This window comes from Pinus tabuliformis, chromosome 2_1, assembly GCF_031772625.1.
Source record: "Pinus tabuliformis cultivar Carrire ecotype Pingquan chromosome 2_1, CPIR1, whole genome shotgun sequence".
NCBI classification, from domain to species: domain Eukaryota; kingdom Viridiplantae; phylum Streptophyta; class Pinopsida; order Pinales; family Pinaceae; genus Pinus; species Pinus tabuliformis.
In genome coordinates this window covers 522,490,336-522,502,091 of record NC_142299.1, presented here as the reverse complement: position 1 = coordinate 522,502,091, position 11,756 = coordinate 522,490,336, and the positions used below count along the sequence as shown (strand labels likewise).

General features: G+C 39.0%; 1 long non-coding RNA gene and 1 pseudogene across 2 annotated transcripts; both read left to right on the top strand.

The window, feature by feature from the left end:
- The first annotated feature begins 2,987 nt into the window (after positions 1 to 2,987).
- On the top strand, positions 2,988 to 3,247 carry LOC149201248 (uncharacterized). Its single transcript, XR_016253405.1, has 2 exons — positions 2,988 to 3,112; positions 3,209 to 3,247. It is a non-coding gene; the product is annotated as an uncharacterized LOC149201248 (long non-coding RNA).
- A 4,987-nt stretch (positions 3,248 to 8,234) lies between these two features.
- Positions 8,235 to 9,814, top strand: LOC149201247 (caffeic acid 3-O-methyltransferase 3 pseudogene; annotated as a pseudogene). The gene is made up of 3 exons (XR_016253675.1): positions 8,235 to 8,867; positions 8,978 to 9,042; positions 9,137 to 9,814. The product of XR_016253675.1 is annotated as a caffeic acid 3-O-methyltransferase 3 pseudogene (transcript).
- Positions 9,815 to 11,756: the final 1,942 nt, after the last annotated feature.

The following is an 11,756-nucleotide window of genomic DNA, read 5'->3' as shown; positions in this document are numbered from 1 at the left end:
CGCGTGATATAAAATTAACCATTACGTCCCTCCACTCACCAGTTCAGCCTATTTCTTTTCCATGATGCCATAAATGTATTATTATAAACACAGTGTAAAGCCTATTTATCTTCCATGATGTGAATACATTTTTTTAATTATAACCCCTATTTATTTTCCATGATGTGATAAATATTTTATTATAACCACAATGTAAAGCCTATTTATTGTCCATGATGTAAATACATTTATTTATTATAACCCCAATCCAAATATAGTTACAAGCATTTTTTTATTATAACCCTAACTGCATTTACATTTATTTATTATAACCCCATCCAAATATAGTTACAAGCATTTTTTTTATTATAACCCCAACTGCAAATATAGTTACAAGCAGGTATCGAATTTTAACCAACGACCAAACCTTCATGATGTGATCAATATTTTATTATAACCGCAATGTAAAGCCTATTTATTTTCCATGATGTAAATAAATTTTTTAGTCCCTGCCATCTGGCATCCGGCAGGGACTATAGTAATCGATATGACCCGACTTAGCATTAGTTCACCCCTTTCCTTCTCTGTTATACGGTGGTTAGAGCGGGGATATGCCTAAGTTTCATTCGCACCTTAGCTTGGCCATCTTATTTGGCCTCTTCCCGAGGCGGAAGAGGCTCGACCATAGCTTAAAAGCTATAAGCACGGTGCATTTTCGCTAACCGTCACGGGTGTCTGGTTTTAATGTTAACATTACTTCCGCCGGGGTATGCGAAGGTTTAATAAAGCTCCATGTTCCCTGTTACAATGTCCTGCATTGGCAGCTGGTGCATGCCATGATGCACCATGGTTCAACAGCTGTGAGATGAAATCTGCATGAACTATATTGAACTTTTCTGTGATTATATTGTCATTGTCGTCCGGATCTGCGATGTCGGAGAGAATAAGCTTGATGCCTTTGGCGACCTGTTTAGCAGTCGGGCATGCGCAGCGAAGGGGTGCAACGAGTTTAATTCCAGGCGTTAAATCGTTAATGCCGTACCTTGGATTCTGCTCCCACATGGCCTGGCAGGTCGTGAGGCCCTCAAATGTCTGGTTCGCGAAAACGTCGGTTGCGGGGCTTCGAACCTGCGACCTGTTGTATCGAATCCATGACAAACTGTAAGTTCTCAAATCCCCATTCCCTGCACAACAGAATTATCACAATGAATTTCAAATCCAAAAACCATAATCGAATCTTTACTACTATTTAATTGAAAATATAATGGGTCTTACCTGGAATAAGTATTGTTGGCCGAGCTGCTGTCCAGTTTATTCTGCAAGCAAAGCTTATTGGACATGGAATATTGCTTTCAGTGTTTTCCTACGGGGAATATACAAATACTCATCTACATCGAAGAAGAAAGTCCAATTCGCCATGAATTTGTACCTGTGCAAACTATCGTTCACAATAAGGAACTGATTATGGTAATACCCATCATATTGTTCCTGCTCTGTTACATCCTGCAATGTCACTCGACCTGCCCTGATCCATGGCTCCAACACCTTTCTAACCTGGGGATGCACTCCACCTGGATCGTGAAAAACAAAATGCGACCTAGGCCCAAATAATTTGGCATGATAAGCCATCCACTCCCTCATTCTCTGAGTACTCAGGTCACCATACAGGGACAAATCGTGGCTTTCCATAAACATGGAGAGGCTTGGAAGCGAGCCCAACTACAGCAAACGTGGCTGGACCTCCTCTGTAAGCGCCCATTTGGATAAACAAGTATGCAGCGCTCCCATAAGGACGAAACACCCTCTTGTTCGGATCTTCTTTCACATGAATTAACTCAGTGATTCTGCTGGTGCTGTTCATGACAATACTAGTATTATGCATTTTACTTGCCATGATCATATCCTTCAGCTCTGTTTTTCTGATTTCGACACTGTATGCACCAGGGTTCGAATCTCCCTGGAGAAATGCTTGTGCCAGAGATTTACAGGAGGAGAAATCTTGTCTTCCAAATAGAAAATAGTGACCTGCTATAAGCAAAAAACCCATAATTATAATCGTCTTCATGAAAAATTTAGCTCCCTTGCAGCTTGAAATAAATCCAGGGCCTGGATATTCCTTCTCTGTCTCTTTCTGTTTCTCCATTGCCATCGCAAAATCGAACACAAGGCACCCCTAAAATCTAGAATTCTCTGTCACATCTAAGCCCAGAAGAAGACGATTAAATTAAACAGGGCAAGGCCTTTCTGAGCGGGAGCCGGCAGTCTGAGATACCAATTATCTCTGGAAAATGAAGGCAGAAAGACGCGCAGGAAAGTTCTCTGGCTTTTCTGTACCGTCAGGATCAACACAGAGGCTGAAACATCCCAGGTATTCCTATACGGCATATACTGGATGGTTCTTTGATTTCTTATCTTTACTTACAACGTATTCCAGCTTCGTCGCTCGATCATGGCGATCTTAGGGTGCAGGTAACGCGACACTTGGTATCCATGCGGTAGCATGAAGTCCAGCGGTCCAGCTGTGGCGACTTTTATATATTTATATATTCTAATTGTCATATTATTTTATTTAATAATTTTTTATATAACTTTTAATTATTCGTTTTTTCTTTTTATTACTAGCCTGTTTATTACCACGTCCGTATTTGCCCAGTCTTGATCTGACCATCTCTCGTTAGACTCTCGGTTTCTTGCCATGGGTGTGTAAAACACACCCTCATTGATTCTTTTGAGCAGATCTTTTGATTGCCATGGGCTTTTGCATGACGATGTTTTTGTTTAAGTGACTTTATTTCTCTGGATTGTAAGGTGTGCTTGACTCTAGCAATTTGTTACTTAGCATGCAAGCAATTGCTGTAGGATAATTTCTCTACGTTGAGCAAGTTCCTTGGGTTAATTTCAGTGCATACTTTGAACTTTAACTTGATGGAACCGTTCTGAATTTTCTTTTAAAGCATTACTGTAGCATTCCTATTGATCGAAATTTGACTAAACTTTTGTTTTGCGGTTGTGGCTGGCAGGCTTACATGTTTAAGTATGATTCAACTCATGGGGTATACAAAGGGAGCTTGAATATTGTTGATGATACGACTCTTGAAATTGATGGTCACAGTATTACTGTCAATTCTAAAAGGTATGCCCCTTAACATTAACCAATGTGTAAATAAACACTGATAATTATGATTTAGAGAATAATGATGCTATGATCTCTTGGAAACCACTGCTACAGGGATCCTTCAGAGATTCCCTGGGGTAACTATGGAGCTGAGTATGTTGTAGAATCATCTGGAGCTTTTACAACAACCAAGAAGGCTTCTGCACATCTTAAGGTATATTTTTTGTGGTAATTTTTGTATTTTTTCTGTTTGCATCTATAGTTTTCCATCGACAAATGTACTTAAGATTGTTGCATCTATATTTTTCCATCGACAAATGTACTTCCTGCAAACATTGTGTTACTTTTATTATCCCTTGATGTCAACAGGGGTTGAAGCTTCTGTATCATGCTCATCTATCTGTATCAAGCTTACTGAATGCGAATAGAACTCATATCATGTCTTTATTAGGAAGATACAGCTATAAACATAATTTGTGCTGTCCATATGAGAGTTTTAGTTTGGATTTTTTGTTCAACTTGCACTGTATGTATGATGCAATCAGTTTAATCTTTTGCACTGGGACTGCAGGCAGCACTTGTTAAGGAACCGGGTGTATCTGTCAACCGTGTTGTGTGGAGTCCAGATGATTTGCATTTGTGTTCAATGCCACAGTTGCTATTAAGAATTTTTAATATAGCATAGTTGAACTATACATCTCCAAGTTTTGAATCAATCTTACAAGTTTTGAACCTGATATTTTGAGGCCTGTGAAGAAGGTTATGTTTGCCATGGGTTACAGTCACTGAGATAGCCCCCGGGGAACTTGCTGACCATTGCTGAAGTTTGTTACCTGTCATAAAGGTCGGATTCACATCAAGGAAGTTCAGTTTGTTGCATGGCCTTGTTTCTCATGTGACTACAATGGGGCCTTTGATTTTGCTACATTCATCAAGCTGAATTTAGTCCATTGTAGTACAAGAAAAATACTGATGGGATTGTCCAGTGACTACAGTAGTTTTCCAGTTTTAAGGACTCTATGACACTTTTAAAGAATTATTATCGCATTAAACTTTATTTTAACTTTTCATATTTGTCAAGATAAATTTTCAGTACTTAAGGGTCTCTTTTGAGTTTCAGGTAATTTTTGAAACTTCTGAAAGAATAAGGTTGTTTTCAATTGTAACTCTTCATTTCTTTTATAATGGTGAACAAAACAAGGAGATATGGAAATTATGATCATGGGATTGCTCAATGTTCTTGTGTATCTTGTTGTATATTAATAGTAAATCCATAGATACCTGCATCCTGGTAGATTGCTCGAGCAAGCTGCAGCCTTTGCTTTTTTCCACCACTCAAATTGATGCCTCTTTCACCAATCTCTGTTTGATCCCCATGAGAAAACAATTCTAGGTCTTTCTTCAGAACACATGCTTCAAGTACACCTTCATACCTAGTTTTATTCATCTTGTTCCTGAATAAGATGTTATCTTCAATTTTCCCACTTTGAATCCATGGAGACTGTGGAACATAAGCTATGGTACCATTGACCTTCACAGTGCCTGCCCTGTTCAACCCTTCTCAGCTCTTGGAGCCTACGTAGATATATGGTTTCCCAAGCTGCTCGGCTCCAAAATACCATTGTCTTTGGGCCAATGACTCAATCATCTTTGCACCAAAGAAAACAGAGGCCAACACATAGCCTTCATAGGAAAAATGCTCTGTTCCTCCCAAGTACTCTACGAACAAGTTTATCAGATATGGACCTATATATGTTGCACAGCTAAATATGGCTGCAAACAAAGCATTGATTATCATTCCCTTCCAAACAGATGACAGAATGGCCTTTAGCATTGATGGGTTCTGTATATTTGTCTCGACCTTTTGGCAGCACCAGTTGGTTTCAAGTCCTCGATATGACTCTTCAGCAGTATCCTTGCCTGCAACATTTGGTACGTCATCAACCTCTAAAGTCTTCTTGTATCCCATGGCAAACAAGGGGTTGAGCCAATGGAATTTCATCAGGCTCCAAACATTGGCTCTGGAATATGGAGTCAACTGATTAATATGGCATATCTCATGTTGAGGATTTTGTTCCATGCTGATATGGCCATTACTAGAAAGCCACTTTGGTTGTGGGGTTTTATCTAAAAGCGGCTGCTGAAGATCATGTGGGGAAAACAATTTAGTAAATTAGCTTACATTGTATTGAAGCTAGAATGAACTGAGCTACTTAGGAAAAAATTACATTGCAGTTATGGCTAATGTTTTCTTTTTCTCTCGAATTATTCTAAGTGAGACCTTGTCCATTATAACTTCTTCTCCATCGCTCTCATTTTAAAGAAACAGGTTGGTTGCCCTTTTGAGGATTTCAAACCTATATCTTGTTGCAATACTATATATAAGATCTTAGCTAAGGTCATGGTTCCTTGTTTAGAGCCCATCCTTAAATCCTCCACTTTGTCCCAGGCAGATCATCTATCTAAGAAGTGCTGGAGTAAACTATGTAAAGAAGCACTGGAGCTCTCAGCTGGTACTTTTAGTATATGCGAAATTGTTGATGGCACTTCCATGGAATCAACAGACATCAGGGTATAGAGTCTTCGGCAGAATCTTTCGTTTGCAATGTTGAAAACAGAAGAGATTTTCGTTCTTTGTGGCTATCAGTGGACAGCCAGATGGATTTTTGTTTTCGTTTCTGTTGTATTCAGATTTAGGCAAGGCAAACAGAAAATTTCTGCGAGACCATATTGAACTAAACCCATTGAATACACCAATCTCTACAGGTATGACAACCGTGTTGTGTGGAGTCCAGCTGGCAATTTGTTTGGTAAGAAGTTACATGTTGAAAGCTGTTGCACAAGCATTGTGTCTTTTCCAGCTTTACATTGTTTTTGCACATGCAGTTAAATTGATTTGTGTTACTTTTATTATCCCTTGATGTCAACAGGGGTTGCCTATTCAAAGCACATAGTGCATACTTACACCTATAATGGTGGTGGAGATGTACGACAGCACTTGGAGGTATTTGATCAATAATTTTACTTTTCTTTCCCAGAGTAATAGCATACGCATACTTAACATACGAGCTATACAGGTATGATAAAGACTAGGTTTCTGACAGTTTGTATCCCTAAGTTCAGCTGATGTACTCTGCCTTCGTTTTGTAATCTTGGCTCTTGTCTTCACAGACTCAAAGGGGCACCTAATTTCGCATTTACTACTGCCGCCACATCCATCCATCATTGCACCGATCGCTCACTTAACGTAAGGTCTTCGTTTTATGCCCATCATTAAATACTGGCCTGCTCCAATTTGATCTTCAAGATTTATGCACCTAGATATTGACATAGATTTCCTATCGGACCCAATCTACCACCAAGATTGCCCGACATCAGATACATCACCTAATTTCGCATTTACTTCTGCCGCCACATACATCATTCCATGTGCCATTTGCTCCCCATGTCATATCGACCACTTAATTGCACTGATTGCTCACTTAACGTAAGCTTTTCGTTTTATGCCGACCATTAAATTCTGCCCTGCTCCATCTGAGCCTCAAGTATTTTAGCTCCATTCACACTTAAAACCACCTTACAAACACGTTGAACTTTTGTATAAATTGGCCTCTTCTGCACCTGGATATTCACATACACCTCCCCGCTTCACATAACATGGAATCCATTAGCATAAGCCAACTTACTGAACTCACAGCATTGTTTCTCTTAGCACTTATTCTCATGACTCTTCTGATTATTGACATCGTAAAAGTCGAAAGACAAAGAAAAAAGAAACCAAAAAAAAATAACATCTCTTTTGCATCATCTTACGCATTGTCTTATTTCCCCGCTTCCTTCTCTGTTACAGGTGTACGACGGATGCTTCAAATATGCATTCGGGTCCGCCATCGTGCTGCAACTCGCATTTTTATGCTTCTATCGTCTCTGCTCGACTGCGGCACTAATGTCCTAATTGTTAGCATTCGTGCTTGTCTTGTATTCTTCACATGTCTTATTTCCCCGCTTCCTTATCTGTTACAGGTGTACGACGGATGCTTCAAATATGCATTTGGGTCCGCCATGGTGCTGCAACTCGCATTTTTTATGCTTCTATCGTCTCTGCTCGACTGCGGCACTAATGTCCTAATTGTTAGCATTCGTGCTTGTCTTGTATTCTCATGTCACTATTTCTATTGCAGTTGTGTCATTTTGGGCTAGCAACATAAACTGGTGTATCTTGAATCGTGTTTATGTATTACTGAAACTTGTTCATGTGACTATATATATTGCAATTGTGTGATTTATGTATTACTGAAACTGGTGAACTAGTCTACTCTCTCTTTCTGAGAACTACTTCAAATCTGCGGGGAGTAACTTACTCCACTATATCTCCTGCTATAGCATGAAGAGTTTCTTACTGGGGAGAAATCTTGTAAATAGTGAAATTAGTTTCCTGTAGCTGTCCAGGGTAATGAATTGTCTTATTATGATTTCTAATTGTCAAATGTTAGCAAGTTTAAATTAAATTGAAACGAGCCTATTTGCAGGAATACATTTCTTCTGCCTTGCAAACATGCCTTTTTATCCTCAGATTGTCTTTTCTTTCCTGTTTAAAACTTCTGGTATACAGAAGCTGCATTTTGCTCTTAGCTCTTGCTAGCACTTCTTAAAGAAGCCTAAAGAAATGTTAGGCTTGAGATTTCCGGGAAGAAAACCTGGTTGAAAGCCAAGCTGCTTATTTGCGTTCAAACATCAACTCTGAATCTCCTGATCTAGTTCGGAAACTGTCGGCATATAGTGCTGCTATAAGAATTCAAAGGCGGCTAGATAGAACTATGTGCAGGGACTAGCTGCTTCGCAGCCATCCTTGTTTTTTATTATAACCCCAATGCAAATATAAATCCTATTTATTTTCCATGATGTAAATACAATTTTTTTATTATAACCCCAATGCAAATATTGTTACAAGCATATTTACGCCGTAAGGCGTTTCCATTTGAAATGGACTCTCCTGTGATCCGCGCTGTCTTGGTTATTCACCATTAGATTTAGTGTTAGACGATTAAAAACTTTACTACAGTTGATCTCATAACTGACTCTTGCCGCTCAATAACTGACTCCTGTGATCCGCGCTGTCTTGGTGGGGTATACGAAGGGGATGATCCGCGCTGTCTTGGTGGGGTATACGAAGGGGATGATCCGCGCTGTCTTGGTGGGGTATACGAAGGGGATGAGTTTCATAGCAGGCGTGCTTCTGCTGTACAGAATTCTGAGGTTCCTTACTTCCTATGGTGTTTTCTCTGAACAAGAAGAGGCCGATCAGGCAGACGATGCAGACACCAAGAAAATAAAGTTCGGCTTGACAGGCATTTTGAAGCTGCTGGTGCAGGGAGGAAATCAGCAATCATGTGGGCCGTTCCTGCTCCTGATGGGCTGTTCCTGCTCCTGATAGCAAACAACGTCTACCTGGAAGCCTTTCAACATTTGCACGAATCTGTCTTGGAGGGCTGCTACACATTTAACAAAGCTTATGGTACGAGTCCATGGGAATATCTGGGCTGCAATCCCCAAGCTAATCAGATTTTCAACAATGCCATGGTCGCTAATAGCAGCACCGTCATGGCTTCCGTGGCGAAGATGTATGAAGATGGGTTTAAGAGTATGGCGACGCTAGTAGACGTTGGAGGAGGTATGGGCTCTGCCTTGTCCACAATTGTGAAGGAACATTCACACATTCGTGGGATTAATCTCGATCTGCCTCATGTCATTGCCACTGCGCCTCCCATAACTGGTAATTAGATTTGTAATGTTGGTCACCATTAATATAATAAATTTGTTGATATATATAACATGATAGCAAGTTGATGATGATTTATGCCTGGGAACGAGGGAGTGTTGCAGGGGTGGAGCATATGGAGGGAAATATGTTCGAGCACATACCTTCTGCCGATGCAATCTTGATGAAGGTGACGATTTCATCTATGGTCTTCTGTTTGCATAAGAAATTTACTGCAGTGGATTTGTTGAGGGCTAATAATATTCTATTGTCATTTACTGCAGTGGATTATCCATGACTGGGGGACGAGGAGTGTGTGAAGTTGCTGAGAAGAAGCTATGAGGCAACGCCAGCGAAGGGAAAGGTGTTAATTGTGGAAGCCATTGTTGGTGGAGACAAAGAAGGTGAAAGCATGTCGAGGCGATTGGGATTGTTATATGATATAACGATGATGGTTTATACAGCTGGTGGGAAGGAGAGAACAGAGGAAGAATTCAAAGGACTGTTCGAGCGGGCAGGGTTCAAGAGGTACACCATCATCAAGTTACCTTTCCTTCAGTCGCTCATAGTGCTGTCCAAAGCCTAATAAGCGGTTGCGCTTCCGATTATCGTTACAATAACGTTGGTTTTGCTGGGGTTGTTATCATGCAGTATATGACCTATGTTTTATGTGGTACGTCAATAGTTTGAATTTTTAAGGAGCTAAAGGATTTAGAGTGCGATTATTGCTATAATTAATGTTGGTTTTGTCTTGCAGTATAAGATCTATGTGATAGGCCAATAGTTTGAATTTTTAACGAGCAAAAGGATTTATATTGGGAGTAATCGGGATGGCTTCCACGATACTCTTAACTCAGAGATTTATAAGATTTGTTAAGGGTAGACATGGTTGAAATTATTGTGAGATTTTAAAGATATTTATCCATCATAAAAATAATTGAATATAATAATATTTTCATATCTCTCTATGTTAGTAGATATAATAATATTTTTACATCTGTGTCTATGTTGGTAGTGTAGTGTAATTAACGTTTATTTAAATTAGTCTGATTTTAATAAATTTAAAAAAATTCAATTATTTTATTTAAATTTATGTCAAGTTTAACTCAAATTTAAATATTAAATTAAATAATTTAAATATTATTTTTACTCTCTATAAATGTTTACGTACTCTGGAAAAGCCGTGGTCGCTTTCCCAGAGATTCATACCAAAGGAAACGGCAACGTTACAATTATGATTCGATCCCACTATCTCGTCTTGAGTTGTTGAATAACAAGATTTAACGGGTATTTTTACTCTCTATAAATGTTTACTTACTCTGGAAAAGCCGTGGTCGCTTTCACAAAGATTCATACCAAAGGAAAGGGCAACATTACAATTATGACAACGAAAGGATGATTCGATCCCACTATCTCGTCTTGAGTTGTTGAATAACAAAATTTAACGCGTGTTGCTTGTGTTGCCAACTTTAGCGGTGGTTGCGGATGCAAAAGTCCAGTTCAAAGGTAATCCTTGTCTTTTTCTCTCCAATGACGGCTATCTCTCAAAAGAAAATGTGACACTAAATATTAGGAAGATAATAACTATTATTAATGGCAATATGAAATTATTTTGTTGTAGGAAACCTTAAAGTGGACTCATTTTGATGCGTCGTTGGAGAATTGTCTTTGTTATAAATATTAATTAATTACCACCTAATGTTACATTTTGTTATAAACCGTATTTATTATTTTTAAATCCGAACCCAAAATGTATTCGTGGTTGGAGATTTAACTAGGTATAAAAAATTATCGGTAAATATTAATGATTATTTTTACGCCGTAAGGCGTTTCCATTTGAAATGGACTTTCCTGTGATCCGCGGGTTATTCACCATTAGATTTAGTGTTAGACAATTAAAAACTTTACTACCGTTGATCTCATAACTCATAACTTACTCTTGCCGCTCAATAACTGACTCCTGTGATCCGCGCTGTCTTGGTGGGGTATACGAAGGGGATGAGTTTCATAGCAGGCGTGCTTCTGCTGTACATGTCCGAGGAGAATGCATTTTGGGTGACGATACATGTCCGAGGAGAATGCATTTTGGGTGATGGTTGTGTTGCCTAAAGGCGGAGCGAATACTCCATTGCTGTACATGTCTAAGGGTGGGGTATACGAAGGGGATGAGTTTCATAGCAGGCGTGCTTCTGCTATACATGTCTGAGGAAAATGTGTTTTGGGTGATCATGAGCTTTGCGTTGGTGGGTAATGATCAATTACAAGTACAGGATAATCGGCTGGTTACATGCATACAACTATGTTTTAGAAGGCCATAAGAATCCTTACGTCAAAACATTGAACAGGTATATTTGGATGCATTCTTGATAAGCATAATTAAAAGGCTTCTTGAAAACGGTTAAAAGTGCTAATAGCATGATCCCAAGATTTTGCTGATCTGTACAGTTTTGGAGAAATACTTGTACTGGCTGAACAAATTTTCACTCACGAAACCTGCCATTTCTATTATTTTTCAATCAAGAAACCTGTCATTTTAATTATTTTGCAAAAGGGTTAAAACCGCTGGTGACATAATTTAAATTTTTTCAGAAATTACTTGTACACAATTTATTCAGGAAAGATCCTGTCACTTCATTAAGCATGGACGCCATTAGTAGGATTTCTGGAAGCTTATGAGAGTCCTATATGGAAATCCGTTTCTGTCTTGTCAACATCAAATTAATGATGGTAGAGTATTCAGAAAAAAATTGATTATACTATGAACCTTGTAAGTTGTTATTTCCTACAGTTTCGCTAGAGATTGTTGGTATCACGCTCCTTGTTATGTACCTCGTTTTAGATATTCCTCGATGTCATCTCAATATAAGCCAAAAATAAGCTCGTACGGTGAAATTGCAAAATACG